Below are 11,337 nucleotides of genomic sequence, written 5' to 3'. Positions count from 1 at the left end.
ACCACATAATTTAAGTAAGTTTAGAATACCGAAAATTTGACTTGATAGTAGTTATAAGTATCAAATCGACTGCAGAGAGTGCCTTGGAACCGAGATATCTAAGGAAAATGATACAAATTTGATGAGCATTTCAAGACATGATTTATGATATCTGAAGAAATTGGATCAGGAACGATTTTTCGTGCAGCTAAAATGCAACTACTATTTAGGCTGCAAAACTGAATTATTATAAGGGACTTCCGGGAAGTCAACAGAAGATTGAGGGGGCTTCAGTTTTTCATAAGGAACAACCCTTCAGTAGTCTCAGGAAGAAATGAAAGGGTTTAAGGCCAAAACAAAGATTCGGGCCTAAGTGCAGTTTTCCAAAATTACTGGAGGGAGGTCGAAAAGATGTTTTTCTAGAATTTTTGGGGGTCAAATGGATGTTTTAGGACTTGAGGGTCTTGAAAGCGATTATGGAAAGTTAAGGGGCTATGTGAAATGGGCCAAAGTGAGAAAAGCCAAAGTTTGATGGGTCAAAATGCAATTTCAAGAAAACTAGTAAACAACAATGGCCGACCAGCCCATTCCATTCGAAAAATTGGCCACGGGGAACCCACGAGCAATGGTCAGGGACCCTTTTAGGACAAGTCTTGGCCGGTAACGGCCACATAGATGGCTGGAATTCAAAGAAAATTCGACTAGAAAACTGGCCTGTTTGTCGCGCCTGTAAGTGGGTTTTTGTGGTCGGATAAGGCTCGCTGGAGGCCGATCTAGGGGAGGTAGAGACTCTTAAGGGGTCAGGTAAGGCGGCTAAGGGTATTTGAATGCTCGAATTTGCCTATAAATAGGCATCCATGAAGGCCGAATCTGGAGAGACTTTGAGTTTCAAATTGGTCGTGTTATTGAACAAATTGAGCAATGGGAATAAAGGGATTTTTTTTTTCCACGTGTGGTGGACCATTTTTGGAGATTTAAAAGCATTTTGGTGCTGTTTTGATGGGGTTTCGAGCTTTGCCAAAAAAAAAGAGTGGTCCGCCTAGCCGAAGTTTTGGCTGGCCAATTGGACGCCTTCCGGTGCTCATTTGGAGGCCCAAGATGGACCATCATGATCGATTCATCAAGGCGAGAAAGCTAGTGGAGTCGGCCTAAATCGCTGGCAAGCCGTCACTGGAGAAACAATCGGCGTGTGGTCGACATGCGCTGGTTTTCACACGCCACCAGTTGCCCTAACGCGTGCGGGCGCATGGGAAGTCCGAAAAAATCTGAAAAAATATTGGAAAAATCAAGAAAAATATTTTATGGGGGTTTATCCAAAAAGATTTAGTGTTTGCCCTCCCGATGTCTCGATTTTTGCACTGAACAACCTCGTTTAGCGTGAAAACGCAGCATCCAGGTAAGTTCAGTAATTTTCTCTTAAAGCTCATAGGTTATTATGAATTGTTATGGAAAAAGATTTGAGAAAATAGTTTAAGAAGTATTTATTTGGATTTTAGAAGGAAAAATGAAGGAAAATGTGGAGAAATTAAAGTATTGATATTTTTCATGATAAATATGTTTTATAGGATTATTGTGCTCAAGAATTAGTGATTTGTGCAACTTTTGAGGTTTGCACAAAAATCGAGGTTGGACACACAGATCGAGGCGATGGGTGTTTTTCGAGGTATCCCGAACTTCAAGCTAAAAGTAAGTGGTACTTCTCAACTGGATTTAGTTTTATGATCTTATCATCTTGTCATGCCTTGTTGTGAGTATGTCATGTAGAATGCATTTACATGTTTTGATTTATGAAACATGCATATAAGCATGATGGGATTCACGGTCATTTGTTGCATGGGTTTGGGATTAGGTACTGGCGCCGTTGCTTTGCCAAGGGTACACCCATACACCTCGATCTGGCAGGGAGATTGAAAAAATGGCCGGTAATCTTAAGGTGCAGTCGACTCAAATATGAGAGTTATGATGTTATGTGCATTGCATACATACATGAGCAGTAAATATTTTGTTCCCTTACTTAGATGATTCATCATCTAACTTAGGTTTTGTCCCTGAAATATTCAAACGTTCCAGATAGAGATTGTAGTAGAAATGAGGATGAATGAGGTATGAAATGGCATTTAGCAAAGTACATGATGAGTTGTATGATGAGTTGAATGTATGTTATGTAGCTCATGTATTTAAGTTCTACTACTTTGAATTCTGAACGTTTTAAGGAATGATGATGTAGAACCCTATTTAGGGTTAATGTTAGTTGAGAAATTTATGTTCCCGTGATATAAGAACTGATTTATGATTAATATTAAGATGTTAGGTTCAATTCTTAGCTTCCGCATTTAATGTTTATGATGATTCTTTTCCGAGATTATTTGTATGGAGATTTTGGCATGGATAAGAACAATGATATGGTTTAGTCGTAGTTTTAAATAGAAAAAAAATTATTATCCCATAATTGTCCTGAGTTTTAATGCGCTCGAAAAATGAGGCGATACATTCCCTTAGACTATGGCCTCTTGCAACCAATTTCTCTTTCATATCTTGGGCTAAGATGAAAATGGTGTGTGAGAATTCTACCAATATCTACATCTCCACGAAGGGATAATTTGTACCATGCTGAGGGCCATATCTAACATTTTATCAGCTTGTTGGATCATCTAGTTGGTAGACAAAAAGCAGAAGCACCTGTTGGACGTAGCTTTGCAAGCAAGCCCATCTCTCTAGAAACCTAGGTGGCCCACTATCTATAGTCACTACTGGAAGAATATGGACATACTTAAAGAAATGTTTTCTTTTTGTTGAACAAAACTAATTAAGCAATAAACAAACAGTTGTGGGAATAAACGAGGAGATGCTTAAGAAGTATCTCTGGAAGTATTCCCCACAACACTTAGGGTGCATTTGATTGTAAGGGTGGAATTTGGGTAGAAAGAAAATGAATTCTAGGGAATTAAATTACCTAGAATTAAATTCTAGAGAAAAAATCAATTGAAGGCGTTTGATTGGTTTAATTTTGTACCGAGAAATTACCTAAAAATAAATCAGATATACTATACAAAATATTCAAAAAACCAAATATATATACACAAATATTCAAAAAACCAAATATATTATACAAAATATTCAAAAAATCAAATATATATACATAAATATACATACACACACCCGTACATACACACACCCAGCGTTGTGTGTGCGTATGTATATACACAAATATACATACATACATACATACATACATACATACATACATACATACATACATACATACATACATACATACATACATAGGAGAAGAGCCGAGAAGAGGGAATAAGCAATGATGGGAGCATCATTTTCAACCGAGCAAGTTCCAACGGAGCAGCGCTAGGCCGAGAGCCTGGTAGCGTCGATCAGAGCACTTCCGATGCTTCAGAATGCTTTCACCATTCTCACCCTCTCTCTCTCTCTCAGTATACATACACACACCCAGCTTTGTGTGTGTGTATGTATATACACAAATATACATATATACATAGGAGAAGAGCCGAGAAGAGGGAAGAGGCAATGATGGGAGCGTCGTTTTCAACCGAGCAAGTTCCAGCGGAGCAGCGCGAGGCCGAGAGCCTGGGCGGAGTCAATCAGAGCACTTCCGATGCTTCGGAATGCTTTCACCATCCTCGCCCTCTCTCTCTCTCTCTCAATCTGTCGCTTCCATCACTAGTCGTGGCTGCCATGCCCGACCGCCGACCATCGACCGGGCTTCCCCTCCTCCTTGCGACCGCCGGCCACGCTTCCCCTTCTCATTATGATCGCCGGCCACGCTTCCTCTCTAATGTGAACCCCACGAAGGAAGGTGAGACCCGACGATCAAAAATGGTTCCTTTGCCAAGGATCGTTCTAAAAATAGATTCGTAATAAACAAAAACAAAGGACCTTGACCCGTTATCTATAAAGAGATAAGAACCAAAGGTATAAGAAGGTTAGGGTTAACGCCACACTCAAGATAGATGAGAAGAGTAGTGAGTGATAAGTCAAGGATGAACGCCACAAGATGAAATCTTGATAAGTTCAAAGTAGTTCGTTGAAGAACCAAAGAGAAAACTCTCACTAATAATATTGTCCAAAAACAAAATTCCTCTCGGGTTACATTGGCTTATATTGCCAAACACAAATTCTAAATTAGAAGGAAATAAATCAAATCCTAAGCATAGTAGGAATTGATTACAAGAAGGAAACAGCATAATCTGATAAAGAAACAAGAATTATCTAAAATAGAAAAGATTTAAAGAAAGTAGGAAATAAGGGAAGTGGTCAAATATTCAACCATTCCTTTTTACGCGCTGGAACTTATCAATCAATCATCCCCAAATCTTGCAAATCTTGTCAATCAATCAATCAGCCCCAAATTTTGTAATCTTGCAAATCTTCTCAATCAATCAATCATTCCCAATTCTTGCAATCTTATCAATCAATCAACCCCAAATCTTCTCAATCAATCAATCAGCCCAGATTACTTTCAGAGACTTGGATAACATTGATAAAGCATTGACTATCTTGAATACTCAATTCAGGCATATTAGATGTTGGAAATGTATGCCCTAAAGACACGTTTTGTTTAATTTATGGTAATGATGTTTCTTTTATTCAGTTTATGGCACATATATTATTTGCATTTAATTGTTGGAAAAGTGTTCGTGCTATTAAGTAAGTGATTCATGTGATGGGTCGTTCTTCACAGTTAGGCATGAATCATGGGTACTTAATAAGCAAGAAAATATTACTCTTAATCTTTTGATAGAACTGGGCATTCTATCATGATAAGATCATTGTGCAATAGATCCTAATGGAGGATGGCTTGTCTTAGCCAGTAGACAGTCCATTTACTCTAATTGTATAAGCGCATTCGGAATGCGTAGAGTGGACCTGTGATAGAAGCTAATGACAAAGTACTAATTATCATAGAACTAGTCTATCACTGCTACTACGTGGACGAGTACTCTAATACTTGAGTATTAGTTGGTGGTCTAGTGAACCTAGAGCTATATTCTTAGATTCATTGTAGGTGAGGTCTATCAAAGATCAATATCCTTTTGAGTTGGGAGTATGGTTTCTAATTAGCTAAGACAGACTAATACAAGATAGTTTCTGTGATTCACCCCCTTGTGATTGTCCAAGAATAATCAAACAATCCAGGGCCCTGGGAACGTGACTTAAGAGTGTGTGCTTCTGGGTAGCTCCCAGTGATAAGCAAGTACATTCGAGTAGTCACGGATTATTGGACTAGTGATCTAAGGATGGTAGAAATCATTTAGAGAGGTGTTAGTTCACTATTCCTTTCTAAATGATGGGTGTTACACAGAGGGGTATTTTCGTCATTACACTAGTAGGTCAAAGACATGGCATGTGCAAAATTATTCGTGGGGTCAGTGTTACCATATGGTGATAGTTGGAACACTTAGAATGACAAAATATAGCTACTAGGTAGCAGGGATATTTTAGTCATTTTAGTAGCCGTGAATAATTTGTCTTTTGGTCCCCGGGGTAGCTCGATATAACTCATGTATTATTTAATACATTTGGCTTGTTGGATGAATTACATTGAGAGAGAATTATTTTATTCAGAATGGTCCATAATTAATTGGGCTAGAATAAAATAATAGTTCATTAGTTTTTAATTAATTAATTGGGCTAACCCAATTAGAAAATTAATTGAATGGACTTGGCCCATTAGGGTTTGGCCCACTAGGGTTTTAACCCTAGGGTTCTCCCTATATATATCTCTTTTTGGTTGTTTTTCATCCAAGGTTCTTTTACTCTTCTTCACCGAAAGAGAGGCCACGAGTTCGAGTCATACTTCGGAAGATCGAAAGAGAGCCTTCAAGTTCTGATGCGAAGGAGCCGAAGGATTGCAGGACAGCCGTTGTCTCCACCACGCGAAGAAGCTCCCACTCATCTTGCTCCCATCGCCCCATTCCTTCCGGTAATCCGCCGAAAAAGTAAGTCTCCTAGATTCTAATCAATACGAGGAACGGTTTTGATTTTAAACCGCTTCCGTTGCATGCTATGTTTCCTCGTTCATGATCCTTCATTAGAATCTTGAACAATGCTTGAATTTGAGATGTGTTCAATTAGCCCATTTAATGCTCCCATAATTTTCTTGGTTCTTGCCCTTGTAGATCCTTTCAAGCACTCGAAACGGATCATCTCCCCTTGAAAGTTATTTTGAACGCCTTTGAACGGGAAATCGTTCCTTCCTTATATGCCACCAAACCCAATCACCTGGATCAAATACAACTTTCTTGAAACCATTAGGTATCTTTTCAAGGAACACATCATCAAATTTCTGCAAAAAATAAACAACACAAGGCAAAGAGGGGTTAAGGTCAGTAGTACTAAAACAAACCTCTTTGTACAAAGGTACAATCATAGTATGATTTAAAAACGAAGTTTTTTTGAACTCACTCTCTCGTACATAGTAGTTCACTTGTTTTCTCTCTTTTCTTTCCTCACTAACCGAAACTCCTTTTCCTTTTTTGCTCTCATTTTCTCTCTTTTTGGTCTCAGTTGCTCTTACTTTTGAACTCTCACTCTCCTTTGTCATCATCTCAGTTTCTCTTACTCTTGAACTCTCACTCTTTTTTTTCTTATCACTCTCTCTTTTTAACCTCACTTGATCTTCATACACTTGTCTTGGGGATAGGGGTACAAGAGTAATTGGTTTTTCATTAAGTACAAAGGAGAATCTATTGGTATAACCATCATGAATTGCACACCTATCAAACTGCCATGGTTGCCCTAAAAGAATATGGCCCGCATGCATTGGCACCACATCACACAAAACTTCATCTGTATACCTCCCAATTGAGAATGAAACAAACACTTGTTTAGTTACTTTAAATTCTCCACAATCATTCAGCCATTGTAGCTTTTATGGCCTAGGATGCTTCAAAGTCATCAAATTCAATTTTTCAACCAAGCTAGTGCTAGCTACATTAGTATAGCTCCCCCCGTCAATAATCATGTTGCATACCTTATCGTTGACATGGCATCTAGTATGAAAAATGTTCTCACATTGCTCTTTCGCATCCGTTTTAACTTGCACACTAAGAGCTCTCCTTGCCACCAAAAGCTCCTTATCAATCGGGTACTCAATGCCACTTGCATCCTCTAAAGGTGGCATGGACTCATTATCAGACTTATTATCAATCTCATCTTTTGTCTCAATATCACCATCATCTTTCAAAATCATCACTCTTTTGTTTGGGCATTGAGATGCAATATGGCCTGTCCCTAAACACTTAAAGCATTTGATATCTCTATTTTTAGGAGGTAGAGTATCAGATTTTACCTTATTTGGTGCTCCTTTATCTTTGTTATTTTTTGAGGTTTCAACAGTAGGCCTTTCATCATTTCCACCCAATTCAATTCCCATGTTGAAGAAGAACCTAAATTTTTCCCAATTCGTGTGGACCCCTTTCTCTTCAATTGTTGCTCCACTTTAATGGCCATGTGCACCATGTCATCTAACTCAACATAATGTTGTAATTCTACCACATCTGCAATATCACGGTTCAATCCAACTAGGAACCTGACCATGGTAGTTTCTCGGTCCTCATCCACATTGGCTCGAATCATGGTTATTTCCATCTTCTTATGGTAGTACTCAACACTTTTGGAACCTTGAGTAAGGCATTGCAACTTCTAAAATAAGTCCCTATAGTAGTGACTTGGAATGAATCGCCTCCTAATAATGGCCTTCATTTCTTCCCATGTCTCAATGGGCCTTTCACGATTCCGTCTCCTATTCAAAATAAGTTGATCCCACCAAACAATAGCATAATCAATAAATTCTACGGTAGCCAATTTTACCTTTTCAATTCAGAGTAGTTGTGACAATCAAACACCATTTCCACCTTTGTCTCCCACTCCAAATAAGCTTCTGGATCGTTTTTGCCTTGGAAAGATGGAATCTTCATCTTAATGTTATTCAAGTTATTATCAATCCTTTCTCCATGTCTAACTCCTCTATCTCTATTCCCACGCCTAATTCGGCCTATACTTACATTAGAGGCACGATCATCATCATCTAGGTCATCCCCATAGTCATCTTCATAATCATACCTAGGTGGATGCCTCTCTCTTTGTTGCACAGTAGGAGCTCTAGGTGGCTGCCCCATTTGTGAACTAGATTTAACTTTATCTATTTTCTCATTTATCTCATCAAACCTCATCTCCATTCGTTCAAATTTTTGCTCTAAGGACTGAAAGAAGAGTTTGAAATCTATCTTTTCTTGAGCTTCATTCTCTCGAGACATGTTTAATAGCCTTCAAAAAAAAGTTAGGAAACCTCACAAACACTCCCTCACATGTTTCCTCTCAAGATTGATAGCACTCACACTTGTGTATTCTCAAACTTGGCTTTTACCCTCTTATGAGCTCACACTCTCTTACATTTTTCCACTATTTAGCCTCCTCTTTTAGTTCTTTATTGAACTCAATCAAAATTTTTCTTGCAACAATCCAAACTCAACCAATCAGATCACCAAGAATGAAAATGGGTTAATTCGCAAAGGATGAAAAAAATAGGCAGAATTTAAGAAGTCGAAAGAACAGAGTTATAATGAAACAATGAATAAGATGTTAGAAACTGAGCAACCGTGAAGCTTTGATTCTTCCTTGTTTGATCCGTGGAGTCGCAAACACGAACTCCTCCAAGTCGGTCCACACGATCGACCATTTCCACGAACGCCTCGAGTAATGCTAGTAACACTAGGCGCCTTTGAGAGATCCGAATTTCTCCTCCCTTTTCCAGTTCTTAAGTGACATTTTTATAGAGTTAAAAACCCTAATTGTGCCTTTGGAAAACCCCTAAACGATTTAGGCCTGGCCCATAATCACATTGGGCCGAATCTCTCTTTTAAATTGTGGAACAGGCTCAACCTAAGTGTGTGACCCCTTAGGTCCACCATTGGGCTACATGTAGGCCAACTCTATTGGGCTATATGAAGGTCCAACTTATTAGATTAATTAAACTCTTTAATTAATCTTATGGGCTTCATAATTAGCACATCTTATGGGCTTCTTAATTAAACTCTTTAATTAATAGTTTTAGAATTAATCAAATTAATTCTAAAACCCTACATATCATGGTTAACGTCTAGCAACATGCCATGAATACCTAGCCAACGATGGAAAAACACGGACCTTTTTCAATTGCAAATACCGTGCAGTAAAATCATTTCATTAATCTATGTCCCGATTGAATTTAGGGTATGGTTTTATGACGAAACCCTAATCATTCAATAACTATGTATCCATTCCAGATTTATGACTTGATAGGTGAAATCAAAACACCTTTTGATTTCCACCTCACCTTGGCCAAGGATTTCCTCAGTCATGAAATCATTGGAATACATAGGACATCTTCTCATCTTATCGATAAGTGATGAATCCTATTTCGACATTCATAAGCCTTCATATGTGATAAGATTACGCCCAGTGATAATTTGTTAATGACTCCATTGGAATCCAAAAAAGAACCAAAGCGTAACCAGTTAAATATAAGACTACCATAATGTCTCAAGTGTAAGGATCAATCTGCACTATTGCAACACAGAAATTCCAATTTGACATTAAAAATAACCATTAGGAATTCTGTAGCGGGTCAGTTCAGTGTACTTATTCTTATAATAAGCACCCACATACATGCACTAGTGTCCCCACACCAATGTCCATGAAACGAGACATTCTCTTAATTGAGCATGCATCATATGTGTTAGTCCATCTGAGTTATTAGTGTCCAATTCTAATAAATCTATGACTAGGAACATTTAAGATCAAGGCTTGTAAGGAATATGTTTCATGATCGTCATCTCAATGCACGACCATATTCCATGAGCCTATTTGATCTATGGACTTTATCAAGAATGGATTACAATAAATAATGACAAATAAAAACATAAATTCCTTGCAATAATAATTGATTGTTCCTAAAGAATCAAAATGTAAAGTACGATCAACTACATGTAAATATAATTGGCTTGTGGGGCATAACTCTAACATAAGAAAGACAAAGGAAAATGAGATACGAATTTTGATGCAACTAGGGTCGAACTACTCTGAATAGACAGAATACACACTTTATGCAATCAAAACTTGGATGACAACCATCACTTCAACTAATTCAGATTCAATTGATTTCTAAATTTTCTATATTTTTTTTTTGAATTTTCAATTTTCGCACTTTCTTTTTCTTTTCGAACTTCCAACTTTCCACTCCTTTTTTTTTTTTTTTTGGAATTCCCAACTTTCCACTTTTTTATATATATATATATATAATGATAAATAACAAAACTTAAACAAATCAAGATGAAGAAATAGGCAAAGTTGTAGACTCGAAGAACAAACAATGGTGTGGGAATAAAGAGAAATAATAAACAATGAAAGCAAAAATAAGGATAGTTCAAACTTGATTTAGAGCCAAAGCTCTGATACCAAATGATATGAACCCCACGAAGGAAGGTGAGACCCGATGATCAAAAATGGTTCCTTTGCCAAGGATAGTTCTAAAAACAGATTCGTAATAAACAAAAACATAGGACCTTGACTCGTTATCTATAAAGAGATAAGAACCAAAGGTATAAGAAAGTTAGGGTTGACGCCACACTGAAGATAGATGAGAAGAGTTGTGAGTGATAAGTTAAGGATGAATGCCACAAGATGAAATCTTGATAAGTTCAAAGTAGTTCGTTGAAGAACCAAAGAGAAAACTCTCATTAATAATATTGTCCAAAAACTAAATTCCTCTCAGGTTACATTGGCTTATATAGCCGAACACAAATTCTAAATTAGAAGGAAATAAATCAAATCCTAGGCATAGTAGGAATTGATTACAAGAAGGAAATAGCATAATCTGATAAAGAAACAAGAATTATCTAAAATAGAAAAGATTTAAAGAAAGTAGGAAATAAGGGAAGTGGTCAAATATTCAACCATTCCTTTTTTATGCGCTAGAACTTATCAATTAATCATCTCCAAATCTTGTAATCTTGTTAATCAATCAATCAGCCCCAAATCTTACAATCTTGCAAATCTTCTCAATCAATCAATCATTCCCAATTCTTGTAATCTTGTCAATCAATCAACCCCAAATCTTCTCAATCAATCAATCAATCAGCCCAGATTACTTTTAGAGACTTGGATAACATTGACAAAGCATTGACTATCTTGAATACTCAATTCAAGCATATTAGAATCTTGAACAATGCTTGAATTTGAGATGTGTTCAATTAGCCCATTTAATGCTCCCGTAATTTTCTTGGTTCTTGCCCTTGTCATTGGACCTCCATGAATGCTCAACAGATCTTGTGGGGTTTTAGCAAC

Source organism: Diospyros lotus, chromosome 12 (genome assembly GCF_014633365.1).
Source record: "Diospyros lotus cultivar Yz01 chromosome 12, ASM1463336v1, whole genome shotgun sequence".
Lineage (NCBI taxonomy): Eukaryota > Viridiplantae > Streptophyta > Magnoliopsida > Ericales > Ebenaceae > Diospyros > Diospyros lotus.
This window is presented reverse-complemented; position numbering follows the sequence as displayed.